The sequence below is a fragment of the Canis lupus genome, chromosome 13 (genome assembly GCF_048164855.1).
Source record: "Canis lupus baileyi chromosome 13, mCanLup2.hap1, whole genome shotgun sequence".
Classification (NCBI taxonomy): domain Eukaryota; kingdom Metazoa; phylum Chordata; class Mammalia; order Carnivora; family Canidae; genus Canis; species Canis lupus.
In genome coordinates, this window is record NC_132850.1 from 62,051,785 (window position 1) to 62,069,305 (window position 17,521).

At 38.7% G+C, this 17,521-nt stretch overlaps 1 long non-coding RNA gene across 3 annotated transcripts in view; it reads right to left on the reverse strand.

The window, feature by feature from the left end:
* The window catches only part of LOC140602269 (uncharacterized), a 32,034-nt gene extending 20,112 nt beyond the window's left edge, over window positions 1-11,922 (reverse strand). For 2 of the 3 annotated variants that reach the window (XR_012005240.1, XR_012005238.1), the window contains exons 1-2: window positions 11,853-11,921; window positions 11,325-11,409 (exon numbers count right to left, since the gene is read on the reverse strand). This is a non-coding gene — a long non-coding RNA (uncharacterized lncRNA). Of the gene's footprint in view, window positions 1-11,324; window positions 11,410-11,852 lie in introns of all 3 variants that reach the window. The other variant, XR_012005239.1, reaches the window with a different exon arrangement.
* Between the last annotated feature and the right edge of the window lie 5,599 nt (window positions 11,923-17,521).

Sequence of the window (17,521 nt, forward strand, 5' to 3'; positions counted from 1 at the left end):
TCAGGCTCCCGGTGCATGGAGCCTGCTTCTCCCTCTGCCTATGTCTCTGCCTCTCTCTCTCTCTCTCTCTCTCTCTCTCTCTGTGTGTAACTATCATGAATAAAAAAAAAAAAATTAAAAAAAAAAAAAGCTGGAGTGAGGCCCTTATAAGCAACAGATGGTTGGGTCTTTTTTTTAATCCATCAGCTACTCCATATTTTTGAAGACACAAATAAATGGAAAGATATTCTATGCTCATGGATTAGAAATTAATACTGTTAAAATCTCTATGCTACTTAAAAACATCTAAAGATCCAACGCAATCCCTATAAAAATTTCAATGGCACTTTTCACAGAAGTAGAAAAACAATCCCAAAATTTCTATGGAACCACAAAAGAATAGCCAAAGAAATCTTGAGAAAGAACAAAACTAGAAGGAGCACATTTCCAGATTTCAAACTATATTACCAAACTATGATGATCAAAACAATATGGAAATGGCATAAAAAATCAATAGAACAGAATAGACAGCCCAGAAATAAACCCATATGTTTATGATCAGTTAATTTCCAACAAAGGAACCAAGAACATCCAATCTCTTCAACGAATAGTGTTGAGATAACTAGACAGCCAGAAAAGCATGAAATAACCACTATTTTACACCATACACAAAAATCAACTAAAAGTGAGGTAAGGACTTGAATATAAGACCTGAAACAGGGGCGCTGGGGTGGCTCAGTTGGTTATGCATCTGCCTTTAGCTCAGGTCATGATCCCAGTGTCCTGAGATTGACCCGCATCAGGCTCCCTGCTCAGAGGGGAATCTGTTTCTCCCTCCCCCTGCTCCTCCCCCTGCTTGTGCTCTCTCTTTCAAATAATCAAAATCTTCTTTTAAAAAAAGAACGAGTAAGGGGGGGGGGGATCCCTGGGTGGCTCAGTGGTTTAGCACCTGCCTTCGGCCGAGGGCGTAATCCTGGAGTCCTGGGATCGAGTCCCATGTCAGGCTCCCTGAATGGAGCCTGCTTCTCCCTCTGCCTGTGCCTCTGCCTCTCTCTCTCTCTCTCTCTCTCTCTGTGTGTGTGTGTGTGTGTGTGTGTGTGTGTCTCATGAATAAATAAATGAAATATTTTTTTAAAAAAGGAATGAGTAAATAAAATAAAGATATAAATTCAAACATAGCCTTAATGATTAATTTAAGCCTGTGCCCCCAAATAGTCTGTGTCCTCTTGAGAGCAGCAGCAGAGTAATGTTCATTAAATTCATAGATGAGGGGATCCCTGGGTGGCTCAGTGGTTGAGCATCTGCCTTTGGCCCAGCTCATGATCCCGGAGTCCTGGGATCGAATCCCACCTCAGGCTCCCTGCATGGAGCCTGCTTCTCCCTCTGCCTGTGTCTCTGCCTCTCTCTCTCTCTCTCTTTCTCTCATGAATAAATAAATAAAATCTTTAAAAAAAATTCATAGATGAGTATTCAGTTACAAGCATGGATTTTGGATCCACATAACTCTGCCGCTAAGTAGCTATATGATCTCAGCCTCTATAAATCTCAGTTTTCACATCTATAAAATGGAGATTTAGTCTAAGTCATAGAGTTGCTCTGAAGATTAAATGTGTGCTGATGTGGGTCGAGTTCTCACTACAAAGACTGACACATAGTAATTCCAATAAATGATGGCAATCTTTGCTACTAGTGAAATGAGTGAAGTTACAAAAATATTTCAATTGTGAGTGTTGCTTTAACCTTCTTGTCTCCATTCTGTAAACTGGCCACAAACAGGGAATGAAAGAGCAAAGTGCATTTACCTAGATAATTGGCTAATGCTAGTTAACAATTGATCCTTCTTCTTATTTATTTCTCATTTGGCTTGCCTTTTTTTTTTTTTTTGGCTTGCCTTTTTTTAATCTTCATTCCTGTGACCTTAACTTTTCAGCTCAAAACATAATGGAAATATTTCATCTTTATTCAGACCAAATTATATCTCTGTTTAAAAAAAATAACTAAACTATTTATTGTTATTATTCCACTGAAGATTTTCCTTTCAGTGAAGAAATGATCCCTTCTTGATTTAGGGCATTGAACAGAAGACACAAAAATAGAAAGCAGTTGTCAAAATACAATTAACACTCCACTATGCTAATGAAGGAGGTGATAATAAGGATGGACTGTAGTTGGAAAGCCAGGTCCTAAAGCATGGGAATAATGGGAGAAAAAGTAAAAAGGATACATCGTGTAGAAGAAAAAAGGCAGCCAGAAAGCCCAAAGGCAGTGCCCACAAATCAAAGGGCAGACAATTCACATAGAAGAACTGGCAAATTATTGCATTTCCAACCACTGACATTAATATATTTTTTCTCCCTATTACTGATACTTTATCTTTTATTGGCTAAAAACGTAAAGAGACCTATAAGTCAAAAAAATAAAAATCTCCTATCAACTTAGTCATTCCATCACTGATTTGACCAATAGAGATGAATGACTGCTGCGTGCCCATAGGACCAATAGATACAGAAAACATTGGGTTTGCTGCTCACAGACGCTTGCCTATTAAAACAGTTGACCCAGTGGTGTGCAGCAGCCAGAGGGACCTATAGAAGAAAACACCCATATGTGCCTTTGAAGCCAGTTATTTTTTCATGTTCACAGAATGCTGTGAAAATATTCTTTCACATTTATTCGATACGCTTCAGGCATACACCACTGAATGATCTTATGGCCCAGTCGAAGCATTCCTATATGAATGGCCAATGCAACGAAGCAACATTTGCAACATTTGCAGATTTTTTTTTCATTCCTGGCAAAATTTTAAAAAAACAACCGACTAGTGATCTCTATTATCTTGCTATTTAGCCATTTAACTAGTCTGCTGTTGCTTATTTCATCAGAGTTTTAAGAATAACCCTACCACTAAGATGATTTTTCTATTTTTAATGGTTTGTTATGCAAGAGCCAAAGGACCAAGATTACATTGTCTTATGGGACCGTTTAGATGAGAAAGTAACTGAAGAACACCTCCGGCTCCACAGTACGTGGACTTGTTGCAATTGGCTTCCTTGTTATCAAGTGTTCTGCTGTTAACAGAGATGCGTGTACCTGCAAAATTTGTACAGTAATGCATTTTAGATAGTGAGAAATACCAGACCCACAAGACAATCTTTTAGAGAGAAGAATTACATTTTATAGTTTATTATTTTTGTGGCTTTCAAAAATGTCATAAAGTCAGAAAGAAAAATAAATGTTCTGCACATTTCTTCTAAATCACCATTAACTCTGAATATAGTAGACGTGCCCAGCTCTTCTTTTAACGAGATGCATTACAGTTCCCTTTAATAAATCTTACTGCACTGCAACTAGATTTAACGAGATGGAGTTACTCTGTCAGACCTTAATAAATGGGATTATAACCGAAAATCTATGCATTTTCTAATTTATGACTTCATGCTTAGTATTTAAGAGAAAGGAAGGAGATTGGGTTGGAATGTTTCAAAAAGCTAACACTTTGTGCTTCAGTCATGTCATAACTAAGGAGAGATTTCCCTTGTTTAGAGGTTATTGGGCTGGAGACAAAGAAAATGAAAAGCAGCTGTGAAAAGCTTAGCTTGGGCTTATGACAAATGGAGGTGTGCTCACTATTGAACATCAGCTCTTTCCCCCTCTTCCTGCTAGTGACTTTGTCAAAGGAGAGGCATTAATTGTAAGCCAGCAAGATGTTCTTTCAGAGGATTTGCGGAAGCCTTTGTTGCTCAGCAATTAATCATTATGGAAGCAATTGAAGGCACTACTCTCACATGTGACTCCATTTGTATGAATTTGAGGAGAAAAAACTAACTGAAGGCTTTTGAACTCATATATATTATATATGATATATTAATAGTCAAGCTGGTCTCTCGCCTCCCCTTCAAATCAGGTGGAAAACTTAAAAGCATGACTACGGCTGTCTGGTTGAGGACACTAAATAGCTTTGGAAGGAACAAGTCAAGGCCTCTTGGTGGAAGTCCATGCTGTCCATTTGGATGTGATCATTATACCATATGTCAAAATAAAGCAAACTTCCTCTACCAGAAATACCAAAAATCACCAAGAGGATGTAATAAGCTTATAATAATCATCTTTGAAGTTTTAGGTGAGGTGGTTAGAAGGGATACTTTTAAAAATATCAAACTGGCAGTTTCAGCCGGGTCTGGCACAATGAAGTCATGCTAGCGAGGTGTTGGTGTCTCAGTGAAGATAGAAACACATTAGGATTCTATTCTCACCCATTATTCATTTTTAAACATAAAGTTCTGAAAAATGCAAATGCTATATTATCACCAGTATCTGTGTAAGGAATCATTCCCTGCCAATGAATTATGCCCAGATGATAATGATACACCTTGTGAAAAAATTGGATTCTCCCCCATAAAAAGATTTAGATTCTTGTTGAAATCTCTTAAAGGGAAGCTAATAACTATTTTATCTATTGTACTTAGCATCGCTTTTTTCTGTACAACCATTCACAGTGATTTTTTTTTCTTATTTTAAAGGAATAATGTGTCTTTGTTCAGAATGTATAGCACTTCGAGCTTCAAATAAGCCTGCTAGAGCCATGTTCCTCAGAGGATATAACAGGTGGCCTGGTCATAAAGAGTCACTGCTATCCAGACTGAAAAACCAGGTAAATGTGCCTCTTCTAGCTATCTCTCAGTAGCGTAGTCTTGCAGTTCATTAAGAAATACAGTGAAAAGATTGATAATGAATGAAAAAGTTTATTCTACAAAATATGACCATTTATAGTTTAGAACACATTAAGCTCATATTTAATACACGTGTCCACACACACACACACACACACACACAGACAATATGTGGAATTCTAGTTTCCTTAGACTCTTTGACAACATAGTCTATGTTTTAATTGGCCACTGACTCTCCCGCATGTGTTGGGTATTTACTAGGTGCTTAGTAATATCATGGAGCATGTATTCTAAATATCCAATACCTAGCAAATGGTGAAAACCTTTGGTCAGGTATGGTCAAATGAACAATTTTCTTCTAGATTAATCTGGGATGCTCCTTTTTTATTCTGATCATTCTATTTTGGATGTCTTGCATTTTTCCCATGGAAATCTACAATTATCAGATTGTCTATTGTCATCTAGTGTTAATAGCATAAATAATAAAATTATGATAAACTAATAGCATAAATAATAAAATTATGATAAACTCATTTCTAGGGAACTTTAATCCTTTTTTCAATAGGGTCTGATGAACTGTCAGGTGTACACAAAATGAGGAAGGACCTCCCTGTTGGGTTCTGTGGTCCACAGCTTTCTCTCCTTTTTCTTTCTTTACTGGTGGTTTCTTCTTTATTAGTAATAGAAAAACGGTTGATCTTTTGTTTCTGAAAGGACTTTTGGGTTCAATTTAAGCTAAAAATCAATCCTAGCATCGGGCAAAAAACATAATCATTAAAAAAAATTCTTGAGTAGTATTGTCAAATCTATTTCTTGGATGGCATTATTTAAAAAAAAAAAAGATTCCATGAAATCCCTATGAAAATTGTAATGGCATTTTTCACAGAAATAGAAAAAACAATTCTAAAATTTGTATGGGACCACAAATGACCCCAGATAGCCAAAGCAACCCTGAGAAAGAACAAAGCTGGAGGCATTATATTTCCTGATTTCAAACTATACTACAGGGACACCTGGGTGGCTCGGCAGTTAAGCATGTGCCTTTGTTTGGCTCAGGGCGTGATCCCAGGATCGAGTCCCGCATCAGGCTCCCCTCATGGAGCCTGCTTCTCGCTCTGCCTGTGTCTCTGCCTCTCTCTGTGTCTCTCATGAATAAATAAATAAAATCTTTTTAAAAAATCTATACTACAAAGCTATACTAATAAAAACACTATGATCCTGGTGTAAAAATAAACGCATAGACCAATGGAAAAGGATATTCAGATATACAATCAAGTAATTTTTTATAAAAGAGACAATAATATTCAATGAGGAAAGTATAATCTCTTCAAAACATGCCACTGAGGAAACTGGAAAATCAAATGCAGAAAAATGAAATTGCATCTCCATCTGACATCACTGACAAAAATTAATTTGAAATGTGTTAAAGATTTAAAGTCCCAAACTATAAAACTCCTAGAAGAAAACATGTGGATAAATCTCCTTGACATGGTCTTGGCAATGTTTTTTTTTTTTTTTTTTAAATCTGATACCAAAAGCAAAGGTAGCAAAGGCAAAAATAAATAAGTAGGACTATATTAAACTAAAAAGTTTCTGCACACACACATACACACAAAGCTTCTGGACAGCAAAGAAACAATCAACAAAATGACAAGGCGACTTTTGAAATGGGAGAAAATATTTATAAATAATATATCTAACAAGGGGTTAATATCTAAAGTCAATAAAGAACTCAACTCAATATGAGAAAAACAATTAGATTAAAAATGGGCAGAGGGGGCAGCCCGGGTGGCTCAGCAGTTTAGTGCCTGCCTTCAGCCCAGGGCATGATCCTGGAGACCCGGGATCGAGTCCCACGTCAGGCTCCCTGCATGGAGCCTGCTTCTCCCTCTGCCTGTGTCTCTGCCCCCCCCCCCCCGCCGTCTCTCTCTCTGTCTCTCATGAATAAATAAATAAAAATCTTTCAAAAATAAATATATAAAAATAAAAATGGGCAGAGGAATTGAATAGATATTAAGAAGCTCCACAAATGGCCAAAAGGTATGTGAAAAGTGCTAAACATCACTAATTTTCAGGAAAATGCAAATCAAAACCATGAGATACCATCTCATACCTGTCAGAATGACTATCATCAAAAACATAAGGGATAAGAAGTGTTGGTGGGTTTATTGAGAAAAGGGACCCCCTCAGACACTGTTGGTGGGAATGTAAATTGGGACAGCCACTATGGAAAATAACATAGGTTCCTCAAAAAAAATAAATAAATAAAACTAGAAATACCATATGATCCAGAAATCTGACTTTTAGATATATATCCAAAGGAATGAAATCAGTATCATTCACAATAGGCAAAATAGGAAACAACTCAAGTGTCTGTCAATGGATGAATGAATAAAGAAAATGTGCCATATATATATATATATATATATATATGTATATACATATATATATAATGGAATATGATTCAGCCATGAATAAGAAGGAAGTCCCACATTTGAGACAAAAATGGATGCACCATGAAGGCCTAAGTCAAACAGAGAAAGTCAAATATTGCATGATCTCACAGATAAAATCTAAAAAAAAAAAAAGACTCAGAAATAGAGACCAGAGTAGTGGTTAGCAGTGAAGGAGAATGGGCTAGATGTGCTCAAAGGATACAGAATGCCAGGTATAAGATGAACACGTTCTGGGATCTAATGTTCAATATGGTGATAATAGTTAATAATGCTGTATTATATACTTGGCAGTTGCTAAGAGAGCGGATCTTAAATGTTCTCACCACAAAAAAGAAATAGGAATCATGTGATGTGATAGAGGTGTTAGCTGACATTGTGGCGGTAATAATTTTGTAATATATGAACCCATCAAATCAACACACTATACAGCTTACACTGGCACGATGTTATAGGTCGATTATATCTCAATAAAGCTGGGGGTGGGAAACTACACCAACTAACTTATAAAGACGTCTTGTTTTCTTTGCTAAGTGCCTGATGCCAACTATCTAACTACTACCAGAATATTTCTCTTTTTAGTGGTTCAACACCAGAGCCTCAACCACGTAATTAACTACAAAAAAGAAATGATGCTAGGATCCTCTAAGAAGACATTATGCCCCTTCCCCCACTTTTTTTAAAAAGGCTATAAAAATTAAAATCTACCTCCGACAATCATCCAAATGCTCACTTTGAAAACTTTAAAAAAATGGATTACACTCCCCACTTCAAAAAAGTCCTTTGCAACTACGTGATCTTGCAACCCTAACTTGCTATATCAGGACCGGGGGCCTGAAACGGCTATTTCCTCCTAGAAACAAAGTCAGAACTATATCGATTTGCTACAGGGACACTGAGCGTTTACAAGCTTTACCTACCATTTCTTTTCTCCTCACTTCAGGTCTTCTTGTCATGCTCCTCTGAGATTAAATCACCCACACAACAAAAACTTGATGTTCGTCTCCTACTTCCTTGGAGCTATAATTTTAGTTTCTTTGTTATCTGCGGCATTTATCTTTCCAAGCCCATCAAATTTAGCTGAAATAATTTATTTCGCTCTTTAGGAAATCACACTTTTCCTTTTTAATCATGTCCTGGCACAAAGCAGTAGGAAGTATGTATTATTTTACCACGTTCTTAGGACAAATTTTATTTCCTTTTCTCTCGGGCATGGGTTTCTTATGGAATCTTATTTGTCCTCCATGTATGTGGTGTTGGTGATGTTTGGATTGGGTTAGGTGGCCTATTTATAAAACATTTTCTTCAAATGTGAGATCCCTACACTTCCAGGCAGTTTTCTGGGATCTAGGGTTGTTAACTTTGAGCACAGTGAAACCTCCTTTCCCAGGGAGGGGATTAGAGCCCTGATTTACGAGGAGCCCTACAACCTGTCAGGCTCTTTACACAAATGATCGTTATTCATGACGATGACCCTAAAGGACTACTCTTTCTTGCATTTCACAGGAAGGAAGACAGAGGATCAGAAAAATTAAAGGGCTTGCCCAAGGTATTATCTAGTCAACTCCTGGTCTGTTTTATTATAGAGCCAAGTTCACTGCCACATCAGCCTGTCTAGTGTCCAACAAGTATTCCCTCGTCATTTCCTCCTCCTCTGTAATATCCATCCTATCCATCAACTCTGAAACCATAGGGAAATCTGCATTCCAGGACAGTGATTCCGAACCTGAGTACATCAGAATTACTTGGGGTGCAGATTAAAAACAGACTTTTGAGCCCTCTCTTCCAGAAACTCTGACGTGGTGCTTTGGAGTGGGGCTCATACCTCTGCATTTTAACGAGTGCGTCACGTGATTATAATACAGATGGTCTGCAAATCAAACTTGGAGAAACACAGACTCCGTTTCTATTTATACCCCCACTGGATCACACCTAAGCTTGCCTCACATTAAAATGCCTCTCTTTTTCTGTTAAGCCACAGAGTTTTGGGTTTTGTTTAATTTTGGTTTTTGTTTGATGGATGGCATGTATCACTTACTGAAACTTTAATGACATATCACAACGTGGAACTAAATTAAGGTTTTTACCCTAATTTTTATGTAAGTCCATTATGTAGATCTCGAGTACTCAATATTTCTTTCTTTCTACTAATTCTTTTTTTTTTCTACTAATTCTTTTATTCCATTTTTTCCAACTCTCTTGTCAATGCCTTTGTCCCTTCCATATTTGGGTTCACTCGTGCAGACAGGAAACCTACTCTTGCTGTCACTCAGTTAGCAGGCCAATCAATGACATTAATTAACTACCCTTGAAATCTACTAGACTCTGTGAGAAGTTGCGAGAATGGAAAGGCTAGTAGATCCCCACCCAGAAATACCAAATCAATCTGAGATGAGTAATAAAAAAAAAAAGTCCATGTATGTTTATACTACATAAAGGTAATATCCTGTCTATATGGTAGCTACAGGTTTATGCCAACATGCAGTTAAAAGCCATTTGTAAGAATGTGAGCAATATTTCTACTTAGTCTTTCACTTTTATGCTAACTCTTATTTAGATGTAACCTACTAATTATTTGGGGGCATTGCTTCCCTTAAAAATTTAAGTAAATTTGGATTGAACAGTCAATATCATGGCCTGTTAAGTTCAGAATCCTCCTTTCTGTGATTTCTGTAAATTCTTAACCTTATTTCCTTGGGCTCTATCTCAGAAATGAAGCTCAGTCCCATCCATGTTTCCACAAAATATCTGGTCACCTGATTTTCAGAGTATGATACACTTCCCGAAGATTATAGGCATTATGGGGGGGGGGTGGATTTTAGACCATCTATCTCACAGTTTTTTGCCATATTAGTGGCTCCTCCTCTCCTTCTGTGCCAGATTACATCCCAAAGACTACACTCCCGTCCAGCTCCCCCTCCTCACTGCCCACAGCTGCCTGGGAAGTACAATACTACTTATTCTCAGGGAGCTATTTATTATTGAAGCAAGCCCAACCTCTATTCATTATTCTATTAATAAAATTTTTCCATCTCGGCTACGTCAGTAAAGCCAACAGCTGTACCCAATAAATGGAAGAATGCTAAAAACCTTAAAGTTCTGAGCATAAAACCAAAAAATCATGATTTAATAAATATTGTTTATACATCCAGAATCCAAATGAAAACAAGAAGCAATAGCAACTGCATAATCAATTATGGTTTGTGCTCCCTTGACCAATCTATTTCATTGGTAATATATGCATGTGTGGTCTCTCAGAACCTAAAATTGATGACATGTTTGTGCTCTAAAAATTATGCTATTACTCAAAGGAGAGCCCCTTAACACACTCATAGCAGATTTACATTTGATTTATATACTTGCTTCATATATTTATTTTTATTATGTGTACAGAAAAGCTATCCAAAAAGAGAGAGAGAGAGAGGGAGGCAGGGAAGGAGGTTGTTTAGAGGTGAGTCCATTCTCAAAAACAGCTGATACCAGGAGCCCGACGGCAAGGCAGTCCAAAATAGAAAGTGTGAAGTCAGAGCAAGCTCCGGCCATTAGGTGCCAGCAAGCCCAGCCACCTCCCCGTACTGCACTACCCTACAGCCTCAGAGCCTAACTTGGCTTTTGATAGCTGCTGGGGCTCCATAAAAGGAATAAGTAATTCTGTGAGGTAAGTATATCAATTGATCTTATAATGTTAATTCTGAACCAGCGAAATGTCAATTTATATTTAGCACTTTCATCTCAAGAAAGCGATTTAATGTATAATATATCATGGAAAGATAAAGCAGTATTTATACGCAGGTCAACGAGTCAGAAAACAGTTACCTCTAATAGCTTCACTTTAAATGAATTCTGAGCCCTGGTGGTAATGTGTACGTATAACAGGAATGGATACAGTTCAGGACTATCATTCATGAATCAATTAACACATATAAATAGAAAACAGTAATCACATCCCTGTTGTTGTCCCCTCCTCGTTATTATTATTTATTTATTTGAACCTGGCTTTTTTTCCTCGTAGGAAACCATGACATATCTAAACAGTGTATCATCTTATACAATAATCTCTTTTTTCCTATCAGCTCTTTGTTTGCAAGGTCACTCTTTTTTAAATTTTTGGGTGGACTCAGGGGACACTGATACAGGATGGCAGTTGCCTGCCAAATTGGGAAACCATATAAGTACATGTAGATTTTCTGACACCCTGACAAGTGGTGGCTGTGTCACTGACCTGTGGATTGGCACATGCCAGTAAGAGAAGAGTCGGCTGGAACAACCAACGGGACAGGAACTTGGACGAGGCTAATCTGAGAGGGCTTTGGGAGGGAAAGGAGGTTAATGTGGATGAGAGAAGAGACCACTTTGGTCAATTGGGTGTGGTGTGTGCAAAATGGGGTAGGGATCAAAGGCAAAGAGTTTCCTGGTAGCACATGCTTAGGTTTAACAGGAAGAAAAAGTACAAAAAATGAGAATTATAAAGCAAGTCTAGAGGCCTGTCACCTAGAGTTATAATCTAAATTCAAATTACCGCTCTCCGCCATTATAAACAAAAGATAATAATTGAACAGAGTCTCATGTGAAAGAGGCTCTCTCTCAAACCCTTAAATGATACAGAACTTTCATCTCCAGTGTTGTGATAAGTGGCTACTCAGAGATCTTCAACATGTCTTAGGGTAACGAATTTCCCTCCTTGCTAAGAAGGACATTTCTATAGCTCTTAATTATTATAATACTTTCTCTCTTGGTAATATCTACTCACCATTGATTATAGTGGCATGTGGAGCCATACAGAACAATCTGCATCCCACCTGTTGGCCCTAGAGTACCTAAAAGAAAAAAAAAAAAAAGCTTAATGAGCCCTTACTGGAGGACACTAAATTATTTTTACCCTTTCATCGTCTTGGCGGTGTTAACACTTAAAAGTATTTGAACGTACACTTCATTTCTTGTTTTCCTCACTTAACATTTATCCCTCAACCCGGCAATATCTGATTGCTGATAATTTTTGACACCAATCTACGATCCTCATGCCTACGTTTGGAATTGTACTTACAAAAGACATTAAGATACGCTAATTCTCAAACCAATGAACAAGACCAGATCCTCACCACTTTCCATTTTTCACACTCGTTACCCTTCACCTTGAACCTGTCTCCTTCACTGGCTTCTCTTGGTTCTTCTCCTCTACCTCTCTAGCCCTTTTATGCTATTATGTTGTCTTCTCTTTTCCTTCTATCACACCCTTAACTATTCGTATTTCCCAAGCTTCTATGTTTCAGTCTCTCCTCTTTTCACTCTTACCCCTTGCTTGGCAATCTCCTCTGTTCTCATGATTTTAATTGCTATTCTCAAGCTTAAAAACTACAATTCTTCATTCCTCACACAGACCTCTTCCCTAACCTCTGTAAATCTGCCTTTTGTGTACCTCCACCTTGAGGTTCAAGGGCTCTCCCAAATTAACGTGTCTAATGTGGATCTTTTACTCTCTCCACACCTGATCCTCACCTAGTACTCAGAGTCATCATTGGTGGTGCCACCAGCCACACAGACTACATATCTGGGGGTCACTTTTCAGTCTTCTCTCTCCTCTTCCTCTGCGTTGTGTCAATCACAAGTCCACCTGATTCCTTCCTCTCCATGAATCTTGGATCTATGCTTTTCTCTGCATTGACACTCCTACAACCTAGTTCAGGACATCCTTATCTCTTGTCTAAACTCTTAATTGATCACCTTTTTCTAAGTTTCAATCTTTCTAGGCAATCTTCCATATTACCTCCAGAATGATTATGCTAAAACACAACTTAGGGGTGTCTGGGTGGCTCAGTCTGATAAGTGGCTGACTTTTGATTTCGGCTTGGGTCATGACCTCAGGGTAGTGGGATTGAGCCGTGGGATCTGCTTGTCCCTCTCCCTCTCTCTCAAATAAATAAAATATTTTAAAAAAAGAAAAAGACAACTTAGATCACATCATTCTAACTGCTTAAAGCTCTTCACTTCTTTATATCACCTGTCAAATAAAGCCCTCTCAGTGTGGATAAAAAGACCTTTCCCAATCTGGCCTCTGCCTGTTTCCTTTTTTCCCTCCTGTTGGTCTTCCCCAAACTTTGTAGGTTTTAGCAAGGCTAATGGTTTCAACTGCTTATAAGGCTCTACCACTCACCTGCTCCATCTTCTTCCTGCCTGGTAAACAACTGACCACTGCAATCATTTTAAATTCTCACCAAATATATTCCCTGACCACACTCTTTTATATTAACTATTTTGTCCTGCATACTTATATTTTGGCCTTTGTCACATCATATTATAATGTATATGTTCAACCATGTATCTATCCTATGGGACTCTGAGTTCCATGAAAAAAATATTGTTTCTTTTCAATGCTCTAATTTTATCCCCCTCCCTCTTGTACATAGTAATTCACAGGCATATAGTAATTCAATAAATATTTATTAAACAAACAAATGTGGTTACTGAAATCCACGAATTATCATACTTGGCAGTCTAGTAAGGAGAACATATAAATAAACCATTGAAATATAACACATTCCACATATTCTATCCTAGGTCTACATGGGCACCATGGTAACACAGGCTTTGCAGACTACCCATGCCCCATCTAATTGTGGGTCCTAATACATATCACCTCCAGGCTTGACATACTTCTCTGTCCATGAATGAAAGCCATTAGAACCTGGGGAAAATCCTAAAAACTCCCAATCCTCAGATATAGAACCAAAGGGGAAAGAAGGAAGTGAAAAGGAAACAGGAGAAAGCTAGTCTAAAGGGCAAAGAGGTAGGCGTGAGAGAAGAATAGGGAATTGTCAAAGCAGTGGAGAGCCTTGCACGTACTTGCACTAAATAAATATTTCTGAATAAATGAGCACTGATGGATAGAACAGAAATAGAAAATTAAAGGCCAAGGTCTAAACCTCATCTTCCAGGTTATGGGCCATGATGGGAGGGAAGTGACCCATTTTTAAGGAGTGTAGGAAAACCTCCAGAAGAAGTGACAATAAATATCTGATTGTTGATGGATTCCATGACAAATTCATGATCACACCTCAACCAAGCCCACAGTCTTGCCCAGAAGTCTAAGTTCCACTGGCCATTTCATCCTCCCGCATCCCCAATGACATTTTCAAACCTTCCCTACCCTCCTCAAACACCTGTCTCCCTGCCTCCTCCCACATGACCTTACCTCCGCTTCACAGAGAAAACACAAGCCTGACAATGGGCATCCTCCCATCTTCCAAATGTCAAAAATATACACACCCATCTAGGACTGTATCCATTTTATCCTCTTGTTACTATGGAAGGATTATTTCTTTTCCTGCAGGAGGTCTATTCTTCTATCTTGTGTGGGGAACCATTTCACTTGTTGTAGATCTCTTTTGTGTTTTTACCTCTTCTTCCTGATTTTTTGGTAAAGATTGTATTTATTTATGCATGAGAGACACACACAGAGAGGCAGAGACACAAGGCAGAGGGAGAAGAAGGGTCCCTGTGGGGAGCCCAATGGGGGACTCGATCCCAGGACCCTGGGATGACACCTTGAGCCAAAGGCAGATGCTCAACAAGTGAGTCACCCAGGTGCCCACCTCTTCCTCACAATTAAATCATTCAGATCTGGTTAAGATTCCTTAAACCTTTCCTAGGCCGCACATATGCCTTGGGTCTCAAGCTTCTTTTCTCCTTTTCTCTTGTCTTTACCAGTCAAGCTTCTTTAAAACATTGCTGTTGTTATTAACATCTTCTGTCCCCATTTTCTCAATTTGGCTCTTCCATCTGCTCCAGGATGATGTGTACCCTCATCACTCAACCAAGACAGCTCTTGCTGAAGTCATTAATGAGCTTCATACCCACAAACTTGAGAGATACTCTTCAGTCTACACCTCACTCAGCCACATCAGTGTTTGGCACTGTTAACTTTTCCTTCCTTTTGAAATACTCTTGCTGTTTAGGTTCCAAGACACAAAATTCCCATGGTTTTCCCCTATCATTCTGGCTGTTCTCTCTCCATGTGCTTTACAAACTCATTCTTTCCCATCTGGCCATTAAATGTAAGAAATTCTTAAAGTGTGGCATGAAGCCCTATTTTCTTCTCACACATTAATCTTTTCTTAGACAATCACACCTAGCTGCATGACTGTTGGGTAAGCAAATGTGGTGCATCCATATCGTGGAACATTATTGAGACACAAAAAGAAATGAAGTACTGATACCTGCAATCACATGGATGAAACCGGAAGATAGGATACTAAGTGAAAGATGCCAGATGCAAAGACCACATCCTATATGACTCCTATCCCTGTGAAACGTCCAGAACAGGGAAATCCATTGAAGCAGAAAGTAGATCTATAGTTGCTTAGGGTCTGGGGTTGAGGAAAGGCTGAGGTGACAGTGAAATCATGCAAATTTTCCTCTTGGAAAGATGAAAATGCTGTAAGATAGACTCTGGTGGTGTGGGCGTATTTATAATACATTAAAAGTCATGGAATTATTTCTATGCCTCAAATGGATGAATTGTACAGTATGTGAACTCTATTTCAATAAATCTATTTTTTAAAAAGTTAACAACGAGGCACCTAGATGGCTCAGTCAGTAGAGCATGTGACTCTTGATTTCGGGGTTGGGAGTTCAAACTCTACCTTGGGGGTAGAGCTTTCTTAAAAACAAAATCTAAAAAATAAAGAACAAGAAAGCAACTATACAGGAATGATCCAAAATGTTATGTCTAACTTAGGTCTCTTCTCTGAACTCCATGCTCATAGAGCCAATCTCCATATATATTCCTCACATGCCTCTCCAGATCAGCATATAAAACAAGAAATCCTGGCCAGATCTTCCCTATTTCCAGTGTCTCAGTCTCAGTGAATGGTGCCACCTTCTCTCATCCTGTTATGCAAGCCTCAGACCTATCAGCCATCTCTGAAAGCTCCCTTCCTCACTTTCCTATCAAACCCAGTGAACTCTCACAAGTATTCACTTCCCTCCATCTCAGCTGCTACTTCTCAGGTGCAAGCTCCCATTATGTCAAAAGTGGATAACCACAGGCTTTCTAATTATTTGTCCATCCCTACTTACTCTCTCTTACTTCAATTTACTAATTCTATTCAGAGCTATCACAGGAAAACAGAAACGGGGGTACATGGCCTCCATTCTCTCTACACCCTGTCCCAGTTTAAAAACCTTTGAAGGATTTAAAGACCAAAATCCTTACTCTGGCCTATGAGGCCTGTCAAGACAGTCCCCTTCCCTGTCCTCAGCTCCATCCGACACCTGCTCCTACTTATTTTCCAGGCTCCGGCCACACTTACCTCCATTCAATTCCTGGAATACTCATGTTTCTTCTTCGCTTGTGCTCTTCCCATTCTCTGAAATACTCTCTCCCCTACTCCCCACTAAACCTCAAGTAGAATTTCACTCACTTGCTAATGAGTAGTGGAACTGTATCTACTTTGGGCAGGGGCATGGGCAAAGAGGACAAGGCAAGTTGGTGAGTTCCACCTCAAGGTGGATGCAGGACGAAAATAACACACTTCACCACGATCTAACACATCCAAGAACTCTAGTAAGAGTTTCAATAATAGGGATGCCTGGATGGCTCAGTGGCTGAGCGTCTGTTCAGGGCATGATCCCAGAATTCCAGGATCAAGTCCCGCATCAGCCTTCCAGCAGGGAGCCTGCTTCTCCCTCTGCCTATGTCCCTGCCTCTCTCTGTGTGTCTCTCAAGAGTAAATACATAAATAATACTTTTTAAAAAATAGTATGAATAATATCATCTCTCACTTAGCTCTTTTGGAGATTTATAGTGTTGGCCTGTGCATCTCTTTGCTTTCCAATCACCTTGTGTTGTTGCAGACTGATACTCTGATAGACCGAGTGAGGTATTTCAAGGAAACTGGCTTGATCCGTCTAAGATTTTGCTTTTCTCCCCATGATCAGAGGTCATTTCCAAGAATGTTCTCTAAACACCATTTAGCTTGTGGCTTTGCCTTCTATTTTTGTTCCCAAAGCAGTGAATAATCAGGGGCTACATGTGTGTGAATTCTCTGGGTTTATGAAAACGTTAAGCAACAGAGGTTACACAGTGTACAATGAAGATGTGACTGTTATCAAATCTGAATGAACTATTTCAGGAAGTAAGAGCATTTGGATGTGAAAAATGGGCAGGAAAATTACATTTGCTTCCTTTGTACTGAAGTCAGTGCATTATTTGGATACAGAAACACACTAATCCCAGAGGTTATGCTGGGGAGGTAGAATTATAACACTGTTGTATAGCATTTATGATGTCTTTTGTGATTTTTCTAAACAGTGAAATTCTTTTTTATTGATTATGCTTCACAGTGGTACTGTAAGACGAGTCCATCTCCTTATCTTGACAGTATATTTGAATCCACTGACAAACAGAGAGGTGAAATAAAC